At 38.5% G+C, this 23,553-nt stretch overlaps 1 long non-coding RNA gene across 1 annotated transcript in view; it reads left to right on the forward strand.

Moving 5' to 3' along the window:
* LOC136179279 (uncharacterized) overlaps nt 1-23,553 on the forward strand; it is a 172,155-nt gene that overhangs the window by 122,171 nt on the left and 26,431 nt on the right. The window lies entirely within an intron of this gene.

The following is a 23,553-nucleotide window of genomic DNA, read 5'->3' on the forward strand; positions in this document are numbered from 1 at the left end:
GTAAGAGTCTATCAAAAGCAGGGTCTTACACTATTGAAGTTATGCCGGGCCTTAGTATTAATTGTTGTTGATGTTGAAGAAGCTCTGACATGCCAAATGTCTATTACCACACAGCACTACATCAAACATGATGAAATAAATTTTAATATGGAAAACGATCAAAAATAAACTCAGAATGAACAAGAATTTCCTCTTGTGTCTTCGAAAAAGAGGAAAACAACAACAAAGTTGGTAACGGAGCTATTTCACCAGCTGGTAAGGTAATAGCTGATTCAAAACACCTATCAAACCCCTGCAGACATAGTGTTTGCTGTGTGCTGAGGGAGTAGCAATCTTGCTAATATCCAGGGGTTAAAGTGAGATTAGGGTAGTGAGGTGTATAATTATGCAAAGTAAATTTGGTGACTCAACAGAGCATCAACAGTCTTTAGTTCAAAATTAATGAAGGCCTCTTTACAACAGATTGCCATGTACCAAACCAAATACGATCATTACACATTATTTACAAGTTGCTCAGCTGTGCAATATTCTCACAAACTTTTTAATGAAGTAAAAAGTTCACTTTGTATCAAAAATGAATATGATGTAATAAATGATCAAAATTAGAATTGTTTTAAAAAGCTGTCCATCAAAGACTTGTTGCAAAACTTCTCAATTTCCCTGTTGAAGTGTCATTTCGCTTCCTTAAAGTTAAAGGTATAATATGCAACTTTCAGAGAAGATGTTAGATATTTCACTTTAGCACCGGTCTCTCAGATCATCTGTGCCTCAACACACCCCTCTCCCTCCACCCCCACCCCTCCCTAGTGTTGCGACCGTGCAAGCTGTTTGTAGGACTGATCTTCATCCAGATATGCAGCCCAAAGTTGATTGTTTTTTTATTTGTTGGAAGTATTGTGGACTAAACAAATTCCATTCTTGGCTTTCAAAAGTTTTGGGGTTTCCTGGAATGTACTCGTGTGATAACACTCTGCCGTTGTGCCTCCAGAAACAGCGTGCCAGAGTGTGCGGGACACCATTGCTCCCATGCTTTCCTTACCTTTCTTCATTTTTTCCGACTCTTTTTGGTCTTCTTTGGACCACTGCTCAGTCTCAATTCCATACCCTCCCTTAACTGCCTCATGCTGTTGAATAACTTCTTTAGTCTCACACACTCCTACTCTTATCTGTAGATTTCTCTTCCTCAGTCTGTCACTCACCCTCTCCCCATCATCACTTTTGAAGTGTAAATGTATTCAGCAGGACTCCTTGGCTAATGAAGTAGTGAGAGCAGCCTTAATCACAGCTGCTGAAGAAAAAAGAGCTGGAGGAAAATGGGAATAAGGAAGAGTCATAGACGGGCAAATGGAATCTTTGAGACCATTTCAAGCTGGGAGTGAAGAAGGGCGAGCAGGAAGAGTAGTGGGTGTGAAATTGTGTTTTAATGCGTACAGAGCTGTGAGAAAATAAACGGAACAACACAGAAATACAACAAAGAAAGGATCCATTTGACCAAGTAAATTGGACAAATGGATCCACTGAAGCTACAGACCTATTACAGATCAATGGGTGGGACATCACTCCCAGAATCGAAACTCAACGTCCGCCATCTTGCTTGGAAGATATGCTAACAGGCTCTGTGGAGAAAGTTGAGAAGAACGAAAGTATGATAAAAGTATGTTTCAACTTCAAACTGACATGGATGAAGGGGATTTTGAAGTCTTGTGCTCGAATCGGATGTTTGTGGCTATCTCTACGAGCCGCAATATAGAGACGAGGCGGTGGTGAGGACAAGGACCCCAGGGTGGCTCGAGCTGGGTCGACTGGTGGTTTTGGTGCTCTCACTGTTTGCCTATGGACACAGACATAGAGTCCGTTTGCTGCCAGGAATTTCCAAGATGCCAATTCCTTCTGGAAGAAACCTCGGAACCAGTTGAGGAAACGGCTGAAGACACTTTCTGCCTTTTCTCGGTCAAGAAGACACCAACTTCAAAATGTATTTCTCATTTCTACTACATATAAGACCCAATGTCAATACAGATTCATGTTTCAACGGGTGAAGTATCCCTTTAATGTACTTAGAAACAAATTTGATGGAATTTTTGAAAAAACAAGGAGTGTCCCAATTGTAGAAATTGCGAAATTAGTATTTAGGATGTGACAGCATAGGGTGAGCCACTTGTGTGCAAACCTGTGGAATTAGAATCAAAAGTGTTAGATCTTTGAGTCAAGTTTTCACAAGGGGACTAACAGGACTGAAAAGATAATGAACCAGGAGCTAAATGGTTTGTGGGAAAGTGGTCGGAAATAATGAAATGGCCACTACTCTCTTGAGCATTCTTCAAGGAAGTGCCAAGCTGACATCCAAATCAATTTCTGTCAGTGTTTGATCAGTGCAGCACAGCTCCCTCAGAGGGAGAAAGAGAAAGAGGGGGGGGGGGGGGGGGGGGGGGATGGTCACAGAGAAGGAAGGGGGACAGAAAAAGATGACTGGCCAAGTATCTGATGTGTAGCTTTCAGAAAAAAAAAGGAACGAGAATAGAATGTGTAGAGATGTGATGGGGACTGACGCTTTCCAAATGTTCAGGGAAATGGAAAAGGGGATTGAGAGAGATGGGAAAGGTGAAGGAAGTGGCAGACAAAAGCTGACAGACCTGGCATATGATAAAAAGCAGCCTTTGTGGAAAGACAGGACTGTGGTAGGAAAGAGAGCGGAGGTTGGTAGATGTAAAACTTTTCAAAATAGGACGTAACGATAGCGCGATGTAAAACGAAACCTTTGTGATTCGCATAAAACAAAGAAGAAATGTTAATGAGTCTTCTCAATTTGCATTTGATTTAATTCTACGACTAGTTCCAACTGAGCTGGATAATTCTCTGGGCCGTGTTAAACAAGTATGTTTTTTCCTGCAAGAATATACTGTAACTTGCAAAATGCAGTGTTTAGACTGTGAATCAGCAGTATCAGCAAAATGATGAAGACATTTTCACAAAGAGAGTTCTAGGCAAATAAAGTGGCTGTGAAGATTTACAGCTAAAGCACATTTTAACAATGCATCTGCTCCTTTGTTTAATTAATTATATACTGCCCGATAAAAAGACTCTAGTAAGAAATTACTTCTTAGTACAAAATGGTTTTGGACATTTTAAACATGGAGGCATGAAGTGCTTTTCTTCCAATTACTGAATGTTTCTTTTGAAGACCGTAAAAGCTACCACAAAAATAATTGACATCAGCTAGAGTGGCTTTCATTTTGTAACTGCTCATTAGAGTACAAATACAAGGGCAAAAGACATCATTTCAACTCCTGCTGCATCAAGTAACAAGCAAGAAGTGCTTCTCATCAGAATCCTTGGAGTTCAAATTAAATCAAAACAGATGTGTAAGTTTGTTTGTGACGTCTTTCTTATATTGTCATTTAAATGCAAACACTTAAATGCTTATAGGTGGAAAAAAAGTCATTTGCTAGGTATTGTGATGATTTATTAGAGTTTGTTCATGTTTGTATATGTTGACTGCTTAACACTGATCTATGTCCTTTAAAGGTTTCTTGTTTTTGCTCCCTTTTTATAGGAAGCAGATACTTTACACAATCAGCAATATGCCAGATATTTTATAGGACATTCTGGGAAAACATTCAAATCAACCTGTGTATAGTTAATTTAGTTAGTTAATAATTATAGTTATACAGAAGGACTATACATCCCCCAATTTTCTTTTTTTTTTGCAGTTCTACATGTTTGGTTTGTTAGCTCTGCTCTTACAAATTGCCGGTGAAAACACTGAGGTGTAACATGGCAGCTAGAGACGGGAAAAAGAGAGAAAAAAAGGACTGGGAGTACATAGCAAGAGGGGATGGATGGTTTGTCCCAACCTCCCTCTCATTGTTGGATAAAATGTATACAGTCCATAGTGTGTAACGTCTGAACCCAACGGGGGAGGGAAGCGAAGGGGAGATAGAGATAGGAGGGAGGGGAGATAAAGGAAAAGCAACCAAAAGAGGATGTGAACAGGAGACATGGATGAGAAAAGTCAAGGAAGAGCAAAGCCTTGACAGATTTGTGGCCACGATGAGGCATAAGGCAAACAGCAGAGGAGGAGGAATGGAGAGAGGGGGAGAGAAACACTGAGCATAAGCCAAGCAGCCAAAGGAAGGGAAAAAACATGAGGGACACAGAAAGCAAGGCTGAGGGGATAATGGGATGAGAAGCAGGCAGAGCGAGGGGGATTGAGGAGAGGGTGTGAAGTCAAAAGCTGCTTGAAAGTGCTGCAAAGTTGCATAATGTGACCCCGGTCCTTTTGTAATGGGGGTTTGTAGAAAATGCAGTAAATTGGGTACATTAACGATGTGTTTTCACCGACCACTGGGAGAATGATAGAATATTTACTGCCCATGTTGTGCAGGAATACTCAGATTGGATTTTTCTTGCATTGCTGCTCATTGAAGAAATGGAAAAATAGTGCTTCTGCGCAAATCAAATTTATCTTCTAGATAATTGCTATTAAGACACAAAATGTCATAAGTGAAATATATTTTTCTAACCTTACCAAAACAATGGGTAAAGTATGTCAAAAATCGGAAAGTAATCAATCCTATAATGGATTACAGTTTTTATTCTCACAACAAAGACTTATTGGGGGCGCAGATAGCCTAGCAGTTTTGACGCGCCCTCCAGGTACAGCCCTCATCGCAGCGGCTGTGGGTTCAAATCTGACCTCAGCCCTTTGCTGCATGTCATCCCCCACTCTCTACTCCCGGCGCTTCCTGTCTCTCTTCAGCCGTCCTATCTAATGCAGGCAAAACTCGCCAAAAAATACAACTTCAAAAAAAAAAAGAAATGACTGCTTTATCTGTGAGAACCTCTGCTGATTTAATTAGTTGGACGCGTTAACATATTGCTGCAAGTCCAAAGCATTTGATACTGAGGACCATACAGTACTCAAAAACAGACTAATTAAAGCAGGACTGTCGGATCACACAGTAAACTGGTTCACAAACTACCTCACAAACAGAACTCAGTGTGTGCAGGCAGAGCGCTATACTTCTAGCTCACTCATTCTAACAAAAGGTGTGCCTCAGGTGTCAGTCCTAGGGCCGCTGCTATTTATTCTTTATTTAAATAACATTGATTCAAATGTTCTCAATGTTAATTTTCACTTTTACGCAGATGACACTGTGATGTACTGCTCAGCACCCACGCCAGACCAAGCTCTCTCACAGTTACAACTTGATTTTAACACTGTTCATCAAAAGGTGTATGATTTAAAACTTGTTTTAACCGCAGACAAAACCAAAGTCATGATGTTCTCTAAGGCAAAAACGAAACCATCAAACCTTCTTTCGATTTCCACTTCTCAAGGTACGCAAATCGAGTCTGTTTTGAGCAACAGATATCTTGCTGTTTTAATTGATGAGTCTCTTTCTTTTACTCCTCACATTCAGCAGCTGGTAAAAAGGTTAAAGCTGAAACTGGGATTCTACTTTAGAATCAAATCCTGCCTTTCTTTTGAGTCTAAGAAGAGGCTCATTGCTGCCACTTTTATGTCTGTGATGGATTACGGTGATGTTTTATACATGCATGCCTCCTCGCAAAGCTTACATGCTCTGGACACTGTGTATCATGGAGCTCTGAGCTTCATCACTAATTTGAAATCCCTCACTCATCACTGTTTGTTGTATGAACGTGTTGGATGGACTTCTTTGACCCTATGTAGACTTAAACATTGGCGTACTTTAATCTAGAAGTCTATTTTAGGTCTGCTTCCTTCCTACAGTCTGTCCTTCATCAGTCAGAAGAGTGCAGGGACTTAAAATCTTCGATCTTAGGACCTTTTCTAACTGTCTGTTCCAAATGTCTGAACTGAACTGGGGAAAAAGGCCTTTAAGTTTGCTGCTCCCTTTACTTGGAACGAATTACAAAAAGAGCTGAAACTTAACTTTTGAACTTCTCTCGTTGGATGCTTTAAGAGGAAGTTAAATTACTTGGAGGCAGACACATCTGGCTGTAGATGTTCTTCCTGATGTATTTGTGGATGATTTTTGACAAACATTTTGCTGTTCGGATTTGTTATTTGTGTCTTTTAATTTCTAATGTATTTTGTATTTGAAATATTGGCTGGTTGTTGTCCGTGTGAAACTCTGTTAATGTTTTGCTGCCGGTCTTGGCAAGGACACTCTTTAAAAAGAGATTTTTAATCTCAATTAGTTTTTTTTCCTGGTTAAATAAAGGTTAAAAAAAAAAGTATGTATTTGAAAGTATCTTAAGTATATTTTTTCATGCATAAAGTAGTTTGTTTGTGAAAGTGGATGATATATTGTACTGGTAGGTCCTACAGTTGCCACCATTGGTTGATAGCCCCATTTGTAGCAATGTTAATACATTTTTTTAAAATCTTGATTTTGCTGTCAAACAAACAGCTTCCTTGATGGTTTTATTTTATTTGCATTTCTTTTTATTTGTGTATTTATTTTTATCTTGTGCTTCTTACAATCCGCTAAAAAATGCTCACATATTATCACCCATCTAAATGCTATATAGACCAGGGCCGAATTATTACTGACGGTCACTTTACATAGCAGCCCTGCCATCAGTGTGTGAATGGGTAGGTGTGACCTGCAACGTAAAAGCGCTTTGAGTAGACTAAAAAAGCATTATACAAGCTCAAGTCCATATTTACTTAGGTCTTCTGCAAAACTGTGAACATACAGTATAAGCCTACAGTAGACATGAATAGTGGTGACAATTATTATTATTGATTGCTATTATTATTGATTACTATTGATTCTCCTTCAAATTTAGGCCAATCTAATTCGAAACAATTGCAGTAGAAAACATAATTGAATGTATGCAGAACTACAATAGAGGCTGGTCCAGAAGAAATCATTTTGAAAAAGTGTCTCTTTATCTCACCAAGTGTCGTTTCAGTTTATGTATTGCTTATATTGCTGGCTAAGCATCACAGTTTTTTGAATAAACACATTGTGAGTGCTTGGTAACTATCCGAATCAGATCCTGAGATGCAATAAAGACAATTTACCAAAACACAGAGTGCGCTGAATATTTTATGTGGCAGCTGTCTGGTTAAGGACATTAGAATCAGTGAATGTTATTTTTTTATGCTTTTTCGATTATGTTGTAAGATGGGTTTATGGTCATCAAATTGGCCTATTGTAATTTACCATAATGGACTAAAGGAACCCATGCTGTTCTGTGTGTGTGTGTTCCTGTGTGTGTCTGTGTGTGCCTGTCAGCATGTGCGTTCTTGTGTACATGTAGACGAGTGGGTGGGAAGTGATAGCAGAGCAGATAAGACAGTTGTGTATGTCACCATGCATGAGCAGACATTTAGTAGATTGGTGGAAAATGGCCTCTGTGTGTTTGTCTTCGAGCACATTACTTTGTGTGTGTGTGTCTGTTTGTGTTGTGTGGGTTGTTGTCTATGTGATGTGCCAACATGTGACTGCTGCTGTTAACAAAACATTGCAAGTAAGCCACCGCTGTGAAATATGTCTCTATGGGGGGTCCTCAAAGTTCCTTCCCATCCTCTTCCCCTTCCTCCCTGGCTCCAAATCTCCTCCCTTGCATAAACACAATATGGTTGCATATGGCCTCCTGATATGTATGTATGTATTCCATTTTTATGTAAGTGGGGAATAAAATTAATCATACACTGCTGTTGACATTCGGTTGCCACGGTGAGCTTTTGTTATTACGTTATCTCTTCTCTATGAGTTGTTGATCTGCAGAGGACTTGAGGCAGCAAATGCCCGCCACCTGTTCTCTATAAGAGCCTCTTTGCCTTTCTATAGCTTATTCATATTGTGAAATCATAGACTATTTTTTATAAATTTATAAAATAGCAGATTTTTCTTACTGCATGCATCAACAAAATTTCACATGACAGCTGTTGTTACTGTGTGCAATTCAGTGACTGAAAGAAGGCTTTCTTTGAGTCCTAGACAAAGCAAAGAATATGCAGATATAAGATTATGATTGCAAGCATGTGCTATTAAAGGAGACACTACAGGGCAAAGAATAAGGATCACATGACTAACAATATGGCTGCATTACTAATCAATATGACACAAAGTAATAAAAAGCTGTAAAAACAGTAGTGTGCATGGTATTAAACGTTATGAGATGTAACAAATAATTGCAGTTCTGGTTAGATGGTGTGATAGGCAATTCAGTTTGTAATCTGGGAAAGGGGTACTGCACTTAAAATGGCAAAACAAGGTAAAAAATAACCTCTTTGTTTGCGAATGTAAAGCTTTGAAAAGTTTGAACAAAGCAAAACTTACATTTATTAGCCAGAGCTGTGTGGAGATTGAACCAAAAAAGAAACAAAAACACAGACATGTATTTGTTCGATGTCAAGATTTATAGCAGTGAATGAGTCTCGTCTGCTGTGAGATGAAAGTGGCATTTGACCGTATCATTTACCTACATAAAGGACACAAAGCTGCCTTCATTTTAAATTCAAGAAAACATGTACGTTTTGTGTTTTTTTCCTTAGCAGCTTTACACAGAGACAATGACTGATTCAGTCTTAAAATGACATGCATAAAAGGCATTAATAATTACAATATCTTGCTGTATACTTTTGGGTTATGAAGTTATTTTCACTTACAGTCTATGCAATAGAAACACACCAAAAAAAATAACAGCCAATCCGATAAACAGAAGTCTCCTGGTGTGTTTTTTAAGGTAAGTTGATAGCAGTGCTGGGATGGTTTATGTTCAACTTCAGCTTTTCATTTCACTCATTCATCATTTAAAATGTTTTTTTGTGTCCTCACTTGTAGTTAAAAAGTGTTTTGATGTGATTGTTGTGTTTGCCATTCATAGCTTCTTCTGTACAATATGAGATGTTTCAGTAAGCCCAAAGGAGTTTTTATCTTCTGCTAGCTTGTTTTATCAGTTTTATAAAAGTCAGTATGCTAAAGTTGAAACTCAAGGGATTTGGAGACTTAAGGGTGGCAGCAACAGAGTGGGGGCATTGAAGGAGAGATACGACAGTAATGTAGTCAGCAAAATTAGAAATAGCTTCATAAAAAGCAAGGATAGAGAGAGAGAGAGAGAGAGAGAGAGAAGGCAACTTGGCAGATTCTGCAGCCTGTGCATTAGTAACCAGGGGGGATTGCAGTGATATTGATTAGCCTATTATAATATCAATCCACCGCACTGCTAATTTACTAATGACACCTTTACTGTTGAAAACAGTATAAAGGGAGGGCACTGCTGTTTCTCTCTCACAGGACAACGTCCTGCTAGTTGAAGCTATATTTAGCTAACATATAAGATGGATACAGTGAGGCAGGACCAGGGAGCTGCAGTAGCATTTGCATGAACAACAGCTTGTCAGAATGTCAAGTGATCCGTCAGGCGTTACAGGATCATCTCTGACCAAGACTTTGGGTTTTGAATATCAGTAGGGAGAAGGAAATGGACTGCAACAAAAAAACTGCAAAACAGCAACGTATAAAGGCCAATATTTATACGCTGTAGTATTTCTAATGGCAGAATTGGATAGCGGATGTAAGGCAAGGCAAGTGTATGTATAAAGCACTGATCATACATAGAGCAATTCTGACTGTTTTCCAGGGTTAAAGACAGAATATTAAGATCATTCAGAACATGAAATGAAATAAAACATTTAGTATCAAAACAGGATGTTAAGATACAAAATACTGTATTTTCAAATAAAAGATTATAAAAAAAGACTTGACATGAATCATTAATTGTAATAAAATGGAAGGAATAAAGTATTACACTGAAATGAGGACATATATTAAAACATAAAAGTAACTAAAAAGCAATTAAATAGATAATAAGCAATACTAGATAAGAAGTGATTGAATTGATGGGAAGGAATCAGTAAATTATGTCATGTTGTCGTATGACAGAGTTGACTTTTTCCCAATAGACTGGAGCTCGAGCCTACAGTTGACACCAAACCTGAACATAAACTTCTTTAAGGTGTGTAAAAACAATACCAAACTCATAAGATGACCAGGTTTGTTCTGTGTATGAAGCTGAAGGTTCACAAAGGCATGCTTCTAACCATGTGTTGTGGCACTACTATAGGAAAACAGAGGTAGGAATGTAAGTACTGGATGGTCAGAACAAACAGCTGATGTGGTCAGATAGGTTGGTATACAAGTTGCAAGGCCTGTTGCGCAGGGAAAATGATGGCAGATCGAAGGTCTCTTGCTCTGTTTTTGTTCATATTTTGCTCTGCACAACTGGAAATACAAGCCAGGAGGATGTGGTGATTTATCATTTTCTCTGACAAGCTGTTAAAGTCCCTGTTTTCACTAATATACCAACATCGTGCCTAGAGCTATCTCATTTGCATGGAACTCTCATACCCTACCCTCATTTACACCTTGTATGCTCTTGCCATGGTCCTATTTGGAGCGGCCAGTTGGATGGTTAAAGCATTTTAAATGGCAGGAAAATACAAACAGATACATTGTATTTGAAATGCTTTTACAACTGAATAAAGGCCACAAATATGACCACTTTGGTAAAAGGTAACAATTCTCTTGAAAGCCTTTAAATCCTATCAGTAACAGTGGTGCATGTATGTGTGCTGTTTAGAGAAAAAAACAGATGATGATTTTCATTGGATAGGTTAACCATTTTTGGATGGGATAATCAAAGGGCAAGGCATAAATACAGGGCACAGTTACCCAAGAAGCTCCAAAAATACAAAACTAACAACCCTTCCAAATACCAAACACCATCAGTGGGCTGAGCCAAATAGAGAGGCAAAGCACATGTCAAAGTCAAGACAATACCAACACTTCATAGTAAGGCATACTGCTTGAAGCCATGATATCAGGTTTCTTAGTTTTGAAAGATTTTACAAGAAAATTTGAATCTATTTGTCTCCAGACAACTATTGACTGAACATTTCAGTCTGTCTAGAGTACTTTTTAAATAACACAGTTTGTAAAGTCTAATGGACCTAAGATGACGCAGGTTAAAAAAGAAAAAAAAGGAAGGACAGAAGCCACAGAAAGTATTTTTCTGCTAGAATCTTAAATAACAGACAGATTTTGGGTTCATGCGTCATTGGATGAGTCTAAAATTTTGTAGGGTAGACTAGTCTTGGAGGCCTGCATAGACACTATGCCAAGGGATTCATTTAAAATATATACGTGCATGATCCGGGGTCAGCAGAAACAGATACAGATACACACATGGATAAAATAAATACGGTTTAAGTGCTGCACTGGGTCAAAACATTTCGAGGAATCAGATGCTCTTCAAGAACAGGGGACAGAAGTCAAATAGCTAATAAATAAATGACTGCCCTGATTACAAACAGTCATGACATGATGTCCTCATGAAGACTCAGTTCAGTCAAAACCTGTAAACACATCCATTTTTGGACTGCTTTTCTTCACAATGAATTATGTTTGTAATAAGTGCAGTATTTTCTTTATTAGCTACAGATACACATGTCAAGAGTTGACAAACAACCAAGATCAGTCAAGAATGAACAACTGATGCAGAAAAATGTCATGTTTCTAAAGATGATCTTCTGAAAAGCTGCATGTTCTCTCAGCGGGGCTTCACTTCCTAATTCTGACAACACTCCATTACCACAGTATAATTTTCTATCAAGCCAAATGCTTACAGATATTCAATAGAGTTGTAATGACATGCTCCAAGCTATAGCTTAGCATTCATTACAAACAGTGCTGAAACCAAACTGCCAGTGGCTTTTATACTCTCGGGGAGGGCTGCGTTCAATGCCGCCTGTAATCCTGTAAATAGTTAAAAGTGCCTAATCCTTGTTTAAGTCTGGCTTTTATGTGTCCGCATAAACTCGCTGTTTGCTTAGAAAGAAACCTCAGCCGTGACACACCAAACCGGATTAGACAGCGTGGTGTTAGCAGAAAGGCTTTATACCTCTGAGAGGTAATAGAGATGTTACGAATGGAGCTCCCATAGGCCTTGCTACAGATGTTCCATGGACATGAATGTGTGTGTGTGTGTGTGTGTGTGTGTGTGTGTTTACAGGGGCAATACAGGGATAGAGATGTTTAATACAGAGCTCCCAGTTGTATCACTGGATACACTGTGTGTGTTTCCTCTGCTGACAAATGATACCTTTTAAGTGTGCTCTTATTCTACTTCAGGACACATTAAGTCCCACTGTGTGTGTGCTACTGTGGAGTGTTTTGTGTAGTCCTGTCGTGGTTTCTGCAATGTACATCTCTGTGTGTTCATGTGTGGTTTTTTTTGGCTTTTGGGTAAATTCCCTGTACAGTCACGACGTCTGCAGAATGTGGTTGTCTGACCTGTCTGAGTATGTGTGTGGTTGTCGGTGTGTGAGTTTGTGTGTTGCTGTGTATCACAGTGCTTCAAAGTTTGCATGTTAATTTGATGGGTTAGAGTGTGTGTGTGTGTGTGTGTGTGTGTGTGTGTGTGTGTGTGTGTATTGGTGTTTAGGCCTGTGTGTTCTTTAATTCTGCATTTGTGTATTCAAGCTGTGCTAAATGGATGTCCTCCATCTTAATAGAGCTGGAACCTCGAGGTTAATGAGCGACTGATGTTCAAATGATGCCGGAGCACTTTAACAACATTCATCACAGAGGGAACCAGGAATGCTGCAACAACACATAAATATGCACATTTACATGTTTTGGTAACTAATTTAGATTTTATATAAAGCAACTTCTTGTCGCCATACAAATATGGATAGTGTTGTAAAAACCAATAGCAGAAGTTGTATGCCATTTCACCACTAAACTGTATCAAAACCATCATCATTTGGCAAACTTACAACAGGATTTTTAAAATTAACTTCCCACATTTGGTTGGTTTGGTTACAATCAGTGTTAAAATCTACCCGCCTAGGAAAGCATAAATGGCCTGTGTGCCTTTTGTGTCTGTTATCGTGACATGGCAGGCATCTAGTTTTTTGGTTTAGTTTTATATGTAAAATATCTCCGTCAATTCATCCATTTCCGATGTTAACTTAAGCCATGATATGTTTCATTGAATTTTGACTAAGCGTTCTGACAGTTAAAACAACTTTAGTTCTTAAAATTAAAAATAATGAGCAAGAGAGAGAGAGAAACAGATTGAATTACAGTATGTAGGCAGAAATGTGTTTCATAATTATTAATATGCCAATAGTAAATCAGTGTCAGTCCTTTGAAGGCACAACTGTATTGCCAGAATTAGCATGACTTTCTTCAATCTAATGAGTATTTGTAATTCATACGCCTGTTCTCATCCTTTATGATAATTGTTGCAAGAAAGCTGAAAAGAACACGCACAGATACAGATAAAGACGTCTCTGCTCACCCCTAGTTTAGACTTGAACTATGTAAAGTACGTCAGGCAAAGGGGCTGACGAATACAGTGTATCGTTGGAGATGCAGGTGAAGTGTATGTTTCTAACACACGGTTGCATTCTGAATACAAATGTGTTGCTGCATTTGTTGGAGAACAAATTAGAAATGCAGAGAAAGGCAGTGCTGTGCCGTCTTCTATCACAGCATGCATGCTGGTGTGTGTGTCTGTATGTTTCTTCACATGTCAGTCATGTGATCATATATGGGCTGAGTCCTCCTTTCATGTGTTAACATGCATCTGAAGCCTGAAGGAGGGATCAACCTCAAGAGTCTTTGGGTCTTTTTTCATCTCTTTCATTGTCTTTCTTTATCATGGCTTGCTGTCTCTCGACGGACAACAGAGGAAGTCCTTCTTATCCTGAAACAATGCCTTACATTTTCAGTCCACCACACCAGCCTTCTGCATGACTTTCACCTGGTTCATCGAAGATCATTCCGTTTGAATCTTCCTCTCTTCACAAGGAAGGAATGAGTGGGGTGAGGGGGAGTGAGAATGCAGTTTGTGTTATAGAGAAGGAAAGTAGGAGAACAAAAAGCATTGGAAGTGTGAAAATGAGTCCTAATTTTTTACAAACGATAAGCCAGTATGGTGTAATGGGCTCCCACATGGAGCTGGGATGCTTTGCCCACTTTTAATGACTCTGCTTCATCAAACACGGAAGCAGCCAAAACGCAGCACACATTCCCCCCACCTCTCCTCTGCTGTTGTCATTTGTCACTTTTCCTCTTATCTTCTCCCTCCATCACTCGTACACCTGAGTGAGAGGACGAGAGATAAAACGAAGGGAGAGAATGAGATAGAGAGAGGTGGATGTCATGTATTTTGCCCCTTGCTGCTTTAATATTTAATAAACTTACATAACTTCTTTTGTCATTCAGTTGCTTAATGACTCCTGGGGGTCAGCACTTGGCTCATCACTTTTTCACAATTTGTCACTATTCTACATCTTAGTACCTTTCCCTCTCCTTCCCTTCTATTTTTCTTCTTCCCATTTATTGTCTGGCGCTTTTCTAGTTCTACCTACTAAAAGTCACATCCAACTTTTCTTTGAACATGTGCAGAAGCAGATAAGAGGGAGATTGAAAGGTACACAATAAACTCATTTGCACATAAAAGAAATCTCAAATTAAAGAGAAAAACTTCAAGAAACTTAACGAGCTTGGCAGAGGTGGAGAAGTTGTCATATCTGAGAAAAAAAAAAGTAAAGGATGTGATAGAGGCTGTGTGAAACAAATTGTTCAAATGTACCCTGACATTGCACTACCAGCTCTGTCATTTCTTAAAAAATGGTCATGTCTTTCTATATATATATATATAAAAAATCCTAGAACAAATATAAAAGAGTAGCCGTGTAAAATGGGCCAGCATCCTCTATCAGAACTACTTGTTGAAGCTGTGACAAAGCCTTTCTCTCTGTCACTTGCTCCTTCCTTCCATTTGCTGACAATTTCCACTTTCTAACTCACTTTTTTCCAAACAATCTCTCTTTTTTTTTTCATCCATCAGTTTACGCCAAAGAAATGTGAAATTAAGGGGAAGAAATGTGAAATTAAGGGGAAGAAATATTTCAAAAGTTTGGACACTTGGCTTCGATTGAAAAGTTTGCATTTCAAAAAAGGAGGGGGAGGTTTAGTGCCACACACTTTCCGAATTCATCTTTCTTCCTTTTTTTTTCTACTGTATAAGATCTCATGACTTGCTGCCACCTACAGTTAGATTCCATTTCATAGTCACGTCCAACAATTGCTGTGCATGACTCCTTTTTTCTAATGTGGAGGGATGAGGTCAGAGGCTAGCCACCTACACAGAAACAATGTCCATATATCAATAAACTCTGGTTCATTTGACTGAGTGAAATGTGAAAGAGTTGCTGCATTTCTGAAGCTTTTTACCTACGCTATAGTTGCATTCAAGTCAGAAGTGCAACTGTTGCATAGTTTTCCACAGAAAACAAGCGGCTTTGACATGCATTATAAATTAACAGCGTTTGCATCTTCCCATCATAGCAGCAATGAAATGTCGTCAAGCTTCACATCACATCACATCACATCAGAGCTTTATTGATTAGATTATTTTCTGCTCTTTCTCACCCCAAACTTTAACAGCTGGCTCAGTCGCCCAATGCTTCAGAATATAGTGCAGGTTCCCCTTACATTATGTATGGACCCTGATCTAGCTGACTCTTTTGCTGGCCTTTGATGTCATGTTAAGTATGTACTGTCCAATGCAAAAGCGAGTTTAGGTCAGCAGTAGAGGACCACAGACCGGTTACACTGGTTACACAAAAAGGCTTTCATTTTGGTGACTACATTTTGATTTACATTTGAAAAAAACAATGTTCAATTCTTTTGCTGCCAAGAGATTGACTTGTTTTTAAGTGACTTGTGTAAGTTACATGAGTTACATGGTAATGTGTGGGTGATGTGCATGTGGGAGTAGAGAGAGAGAATATGTTGGTTAATTTTATCATGTTTTCTCAAATCATAGAACTGTACATATTCTGCGCCACTGTTCAATAAACTTAATATTGTCTCCCATGCCATCCTACTCTTTCTATGTTCCTTCTCCGTATCACAGGAGGAGTGTAATGCTCTCGCTTTGACACAATCCACTGCCACTGTCTCTCCGTCCTTTACACTGCATGGTGCTTTCTTCGCTACAATAACTGCCTCCATCTCAATTTACTTGCTATCCAGTCAATTGGAGACCCCCACTATGTAAGGGCTTCTCTATTCTACCAAGACTGCCTTTTACATTATATTTTGCTCCTTCTGTGTGCTGGTATTTCTTTGTGTTTACTATAATCCAAATTTGATTTTCTTACTCTGCTGGTTATAAATATATATAAAGACGCACATATGCCCTGTGGCTGTTCTGCATACCATCTGGACTCTGCATACCATCTCCACTGGGGACCTTTGCCTTTACTCAAAACCCCACGGTACACCAAATCAGCTTAATACAATTTTCAAAGACAACTCTAGAAATCTTCATACATATTTCTAAATTGTTCTAAATTGGTTCAAGATTTTGAAGGTTATTTTGTTTACAAATAACTACAGGAAGATCGATAACCAGGATGAAATGTAATAATAACTGAAATAATGAATTAAAATGTATTAAAAGGTCAGAGTGAAGCAGCAGGTTCAAAGAGAACAAATCACTCAGATGATTAATTGACAAGAACATAAATAAATAAAATAATCAACCTTGTGTCTTAAGATCATTGGCTAAATACTAACACTGTGTGCACAGCAGAGTGATGATGAACTACTCGCCTTACTTCTCAGCCAGTAATTAATTCCACAAATTAAGGGTGAATTTTATAGACATGTTCCCTGTAATACCACTTAGTGAAACAGCTAATCAACCCATTTTTTTAGTTTGAAGAATTCCTTGCAACATCTATAAACTACACATTAACTCCACACTGATTTTACCACGGACAAAATGCTACACCAATACATCTTTGCCGTGTAAAATACCGTTAAGACATTAATTATGATAGAATTAAGTGTCATAAATTCTGCAAGTCACCCACAGTAAATTACTGAATTGTAATGTAGATAATAAGATTGATTATCGTCAAAGCTTTCCAGCTGCTACAATTTTTGATAATCAGGATGGATTATGTTGATCACTGAGGCTACTGACAGAGGATTTTGATGCCTATGTTTCATTAACATTAATTAAAGTGATTTTCAGTGTACAAAAAAAGAAAAAAAAAACATTAGTCCCAGAAGAGAAAATATGCTTTGTACCAGATTTAGCTATCTAGCTAATTTGCATCTTTTGTCCTTGGGCAGATGATGGCAACAGTAAAATACAGATCAACAGGTCATGCACGCACACACACACACACACACACACACACACACACACAAAGTCAATTGAAGGTTCATCACCAGTGTTTGTTAAACTTCTTTATGGCAAATGAGCGCCATACTAAGAAAGACGTGATACAAATAAAAATACTAAAATAAAACGTGTTTGTTTTAGATTCACAAGTACTTAAAATGGTTTGATTTAACTTGGGACTCAAGTATAAGACATTAATGTTTCTTGTTCAAAGAAATTAGCCAAATTCCAAATTCTGGGCAATTTGATTGGTTGGCAAAAGGACTCCACAAAAATTGCTATGAATGAAAAATAAAGATAACTTTTCCATTACAGATAAGATGAACAGGATACTATTTTCTACAAAACACTTTATTTTCTGTGTTGCTCTTGTGCATCCTGTGTTCTTTCTTATCCTTTTATATCCAGACACTGGTTTCTCAAAGTATGTATTCTCTTTCAGGGAACTGTTTTGTATTCATTCACCTACACCCTATCACACCTGGGACCTGCCCAGTACAACCACAACCTTCTGCTGATGGTTACAGGGAGCTATAGCTCAGTGTTTTTCTGTTCTGTCCTGAATGCTAATGAGTGCTGAGAATGGAAATTAATCTTAGCCTCTATGGTACAGTGTACTTTTATGCAGCTTCCCTATTTGAACAGAACTATGTTTGGTCCTCATGGGTATGTAGCTTTGAAGGGGGCATTTTTTATGTTTAACAAAAGCTTCACTCAATTTAGTTTACACAACACAAAACAAAGCCGAGCAAGCCACTTAGGAATATGTGGGTCAGTATATCAGTTGCACATCATGTGGCTTGGGATTCGAAACACAACGTGAAAGATAACAAATTTAATCCAGGCTGAAAGATCCCAGGGCGGCATCACTTTTCGTTTTAGTTGTTCTTTGGCACTTTGTTGCCTCGTCAGCATTCTGTTTGTTAGGACTAGATTTGTTTTACATGAATATATTTGGATTTTTTTTTTAGGCTAGATAAGTTGATCCATCCTAAATGTATTGTCCCCATTCGGGCTTGGAATGTCAGCTGAATAGATCTTAAGAACATCTTGGCATGATCTCCAAACTCTTACTCACTCTGACGTAACAGTAGTGCTCACATTATGCAAATAGTGGACTATTGTTTTTTTTTTTTTTTTTTATGTGAATAATTCAAGGTCATCAGTGGTGAATGAGACATACTTACATCGTTTGTACAATTTGGAGCTCATGTAGACAGTGATAGTTAATGTAAATTTTTGTTTGATTGTTTAGACAACCAAATAATCTACGAACCGTGAAGCCAACAACGTCAAACTCGGATTTGTATGCGAGAGCTTCGCTGGGCAAAGAGCTTGCAAAGTCAGATGGCAGAGTGAAAAAGCTCATGACTTCCAATCTCATTGACTTGACACATAGAAGGCAAGATAAGACAGGCAAAGTGAGCTGTCCCAAGTGACAGGCTTGATATAGACCGGCACTGCCTCTAGTAGCAGAGAACAGTTTGTAGGTATAGAGTAAGTAGACTTTGAAACCACATTGGACTAGACTTTTTAAAGAATGAGGCATCAATGTGGGTAATAAAAACAAAAACAAGGGCCGTCAACTTTAATGTGTTAACCCACGTGATTAAATCTGGAGATCTTCATGGTTTATTGTTAATGGCTGTCCCGCTTTATATGAAAATTAACGCAGTGTATCATTCCCCTTAAATGTCCTGTTTAACATTACTTGATAATAACAACTGTGATGGTGACTTATAGCAGAAAAGGGGAGACTTGCACTCATAACGAGGAGCAGAAAAAAGCATGTCCTTCATGAAGCCTTATGTTCCTCTAAAATTCTAAAGGATTAGCGTCACAGAAAAACACATTAAGTAATTTATGTCTCTTCATTACAGTACTATCAACATCTTTAGGTTCATCAATTTGATTCATTCACAGCATGTGACGATGTAGTTTAGACATATAAACAGGGTTAACTGACTTCAAAGCTGTCACATGGGAAGATAGTGAATATCTACAACAGAGGCCCTTTGCTAGTGAAGACATTTATTGAAACGTACCATTATTTGTTCAAGTTGGGGTGTTTGGTAACATCTGGGTAAAGTTGTGCAAACACATTTGTCTGACTGATCCTGTGTTTTCATCCACAATGCTGCGTAATAGGCACCTATATACTGTATGTTTAGAGGTGTCTGTGATGAGCTGTACCTCAGTTAGCCAATACGTTTCTCTCTTTCGAACCTGTTGAGTCTCATTCATATAACAAAGTCTTACTGATATAAATTCATAGATTCAAGCTGAGGCAGTTCTGATTACATTATCATGACACAATCAGGGTTTTACTGTACCATGGTGCAGATGAAGAGTCTTCTGATTGGCTACATAGTGTGAAGTAATTGCTGACAATGAACACCTTCTACTTAGATCTAGTGATACTTTCTGTTCACTGTAAGTTCATGCAATGACTGTGTGCATCTGAAGAATGAAAAAATTAAAAAATACACCTCCAGACCAACAAAGGGCAACATACACTTCAGCTGTTTTCATGCCAAATTTGGGTTTTACCCAGCTCCACTATAAACAGATTCAAACCTTGGTATTGATATTCTGCATTCCTTCAACCAGCTCAGTAATAACAACTGAGACAAAATCCTGCAGCACAGCAGCAAGCTTGCAAATGATCCCATGTTAATTATTACCCCTGCAGATGATACAAAATGCAGAAGCACGACTGGTCTTCAACCTTCCTAAAAGAGCACATGTCACTCCATTGTTCTTCTCCTTAGACTGGCTCCCAGTTACTGCTCGCTTACAAAACAGCGACAAAAACGGCTCCACCTTACTTTAACTCTCTCATCCAGGTCTACGCTCCCTCCCGCCCACTACGCTCTGCCAATGAAAGCCGTCTGATTCAACCTTCACAACAGGGTCCTAAGACGATTACTAGACTCTTCTCCTCTGTTGCCCCCTGGTGGTGGAATAAACTTCCAATCTCTATTCGATCTGCACCTTTAAGAAAAAGCTAAAGACCCAGCTCTTTCATTAATACCTACTAACTTAATGATGATGGTCTCAATATCACTGATGATGATGATGGTAATGACGATGGTTTTTGTTTCATAACAACAACTTATAAGATGGTTTCTATACTGATTAGAGCTCTCAGGAACTGCCGTCAATGTTGTGCTTTGCCTCTGTGCAATGCCTGTCAGCACCTGTGTGTCCAATCGGACTCAAAGCTGATCGTTTGCTCTTACTGACATTTTCCCCTTTTTTTCTAGATCCTTGCTTGTGTTGTACTTACTCTCTGATGTATGTCCCTTTGGATAAAAGTGTCTGCTAAGTGAATTGTAGAATTGTAGAATTGTAGAATTGTATTACACAGCTTTATTGCCACACTTGTACTTAGCATTATGCGCAATGGTAAGCTAACAATTTCTTCTCTCCAGTTTGTTCCTACCTCGGTGTGTGTGTTTATGAATGTGTGTGTGTGTGTCCATTATTCTGAGTTGTTACCAACAGAGAAGTTGCTGGGAGTTGCAAGATGGCATCCATAAAGCAAGCCTGAGTCTCATTAGGGTGACAGCACAGAGACAACATTACTCTCACCTTGTTCAACCTCTCTCTGTCTTTCTCTCACTGTCTTCCATCTCGCTTCCTTCTTTATCCTCCGGTTTCCGTCAACTCTTCTCCACACATTCTTCCAGACATCAGACATCATCCTGTCACGCTCAGTTCCTCACTCACTCTATCACCATTGCTGACTCCTCTCATTTTCTTTTGATCACTTTTTGTGCGTGAAATATCTGTCACATCCCACCATCCCTCTGTGCCATGGCTTTAGGCACATGGCACAGAGATGGCATCACAACAAGCACCTCTGTCAGCTGGCTCTTACTCATTTCTCGTTTCCTTCATTTTGTTCAAACTCATTGCGTTCTCCATCTTCAACACAGGGTTATAGTTATTTACACCTCTTGTCTGATGCGACCTGGCTCTCTCTTTTACTGTCTGTCTCGCCCATTTATCTCCATCACATTGTTGTTGCCAGAAATCTACCCATCTTTCTCACAATTACTTTCTTAATACTGTCCTTCCTTTTTTTTTTTTTTTACCTATCTTCTTCCTTCTCATTTCCACTAAATCCTTCTTTTATTTTATTTGCCCTCTCTTTTACCTTTTTCTCATTCTCCCCGTCCTCTTCTCCTCTGCTATTGGGGCTCTATCTACATGAGCTTTCCTTCTTTTCTATGTTTCTCTAGCCTCCATTTATCCCTCCCTTACCCTCTTCATTGTCTTATTTTTGTCTTCTTCTTCTTCTTCACTGGACCCTTCCCTTCTCATACGTATTTCCCTTCATGTTCCCCTGTTTCTCCTCATAGATTGCTTGCTTTTCTCCCTTTCTTCTTTTGTTTCTCCGCCTCTCCTCTCTCTACCCTTACATCCTCCCCTTCTATTTTACATCTCTTTTGCACTTCCTTTTTCTTTCCTATCTTGAGCACTTTATCTTCCTTGATACCTTTTATCTTTTTCCTTTGACTTTTTCTCATTCTAGCCTTTTTCTACCTTCTCTCCTCCCCTCCTCCCATCTGTTCATACCTCAGCTCTGATCACTTTCCTTGACAGTTTCTCGCTTGCTCAGTGTTGATGTTATGTCCCTCTTAAAGCCCTCCCCTTCACTCTTCAATCTCTGGGTACATGCCATACCCATTACTCTGCAATATATTCATTCATTCGTTTGTCTCTGTTTTAATCCTCTTCTCTGCTCTCTGCTCTGATTAACACCAACCTCCTCTGTTCATATTTTGTACTCCTTTCCATGTATGTCTGTATCCCTTTTTTTTTTTTTAATTCCAGTGTCCCTTCTTACCTCTGTTCTGTAAGCTTTTAATATCTGATCTTATTTTAGAACAGAGCTGTCATTGTTTTAAGATTGAACCATGGCAACCATTTATTTGCCTTCCTCCTTTTTTTTACTCCATTGTTTCATGTTTTAATAACAACGGATCATAGCCCATCATGAGATCAGCTTTACATACTACCTTACCGCTGTCCCAGAATGAATACACATAAAAACACGTACAAAACATTCAAAACATAATAAACACAAATGATAAGAAACACACTAAGGGAGAAATCTGTAAGGGCAAAAATAAATAAATAGGTTCTTAGTGTATAAATTCAGTTTATTCCAGCAAATGTTGTTGTTGACCACTCACTACCAAAATAACCACTGAGGGGGATCACTGTTTCTCAAACACATCTAAAGTTCTCTGCATCACCTCGGAATGGATAACCTCTTGTATGGAAGAATAGATAATCATTTATCAGACCAGATAGTTAATGTGTGTGGATGTACATCAAGCGCAACATGCAGGATTGGAAGACGTGCTGTATGAAACACAATACTGAGCATGTTTACCTTTTAAACCAGATGTGGAGCTAACACCAAGAAAACAGAGTTTTTGCTCCATTTCTGTTGTTTTGTCAAGACATTTCTTAATCTTCATTTGGGCAGAGGACAAGAACATCATTTTGGAGATTGTGTTGTTGCGTTTTGTATCAATTATTCATTTAGACAAATAATGTCCTGATTTATTTCCATACTCATATCTCTTAAAATCTTAAAGGAATAACACCGTTTTCCAATGTGTAATGACAGTAATGTGTAAGGTGCAGATCATGCGATTAAAACTTGATCCCAGCTTTCCTTGGACAAACTGCATTTATGTTCCGAATCTGCATCTTGCAGCTTTAAGTCAAGTCTTATCTGTTCTTTAATTAGTTTCTTCTTTTTGCCAGACAGCAGGATATAATCCAACATTTCTTAATCCATCATACAAATTAGACGGCATTGAAGAGATTATTCTATCTTTAACCAAAGGCACCACATCAGCCAACAATTACCCACAGAAGAATGCTCTTATGAGATGACTTCATTGATTTTCCTTTAAAAATACTGCAGGGACCTTAAAATTGGATCCACAGCAAACATGTAATCAATTCATACTTTGACCAAACACTACACAAAAGGGTTCATTTCACTTTGTCTGATAACAATGTGATGGTATGATATTCAATACCATATGTTAAGATACCATAGTATTGTATGATACACTATGATGCTATACGATACAGTTTATTGTACCCTTGGAGTCATTTGTCTTGGACTCCAGTGCTCCACACATTTAGCTGAATCTACTGCTAATTATTAGATAGGTGAGTTAATAACAGGAGACTTTTTTGGAGGCTAAATAAAATCACAATCAAAATTTGTATTCCTTTAAATGAGGAAATTGTGTTACTTGTTTAATATACATAAAAAAATAATTGTAAAATTATAATTTTTTT

Source organism: Labrus bergylta, chromosome 1, assembly GCF_963930695.1.
Source record: "Labrus bergylta chromosome 1, fLabBer1.1, whole genome shotgun sequence".
In the NCBI taxonomy this organism is placed as follows: domain Eukaryota; kingdom Metazoa; phylum Chordata; class Actinopteri; order Labriformes; family Labridae; genus Labrus; species Labrus bergylta.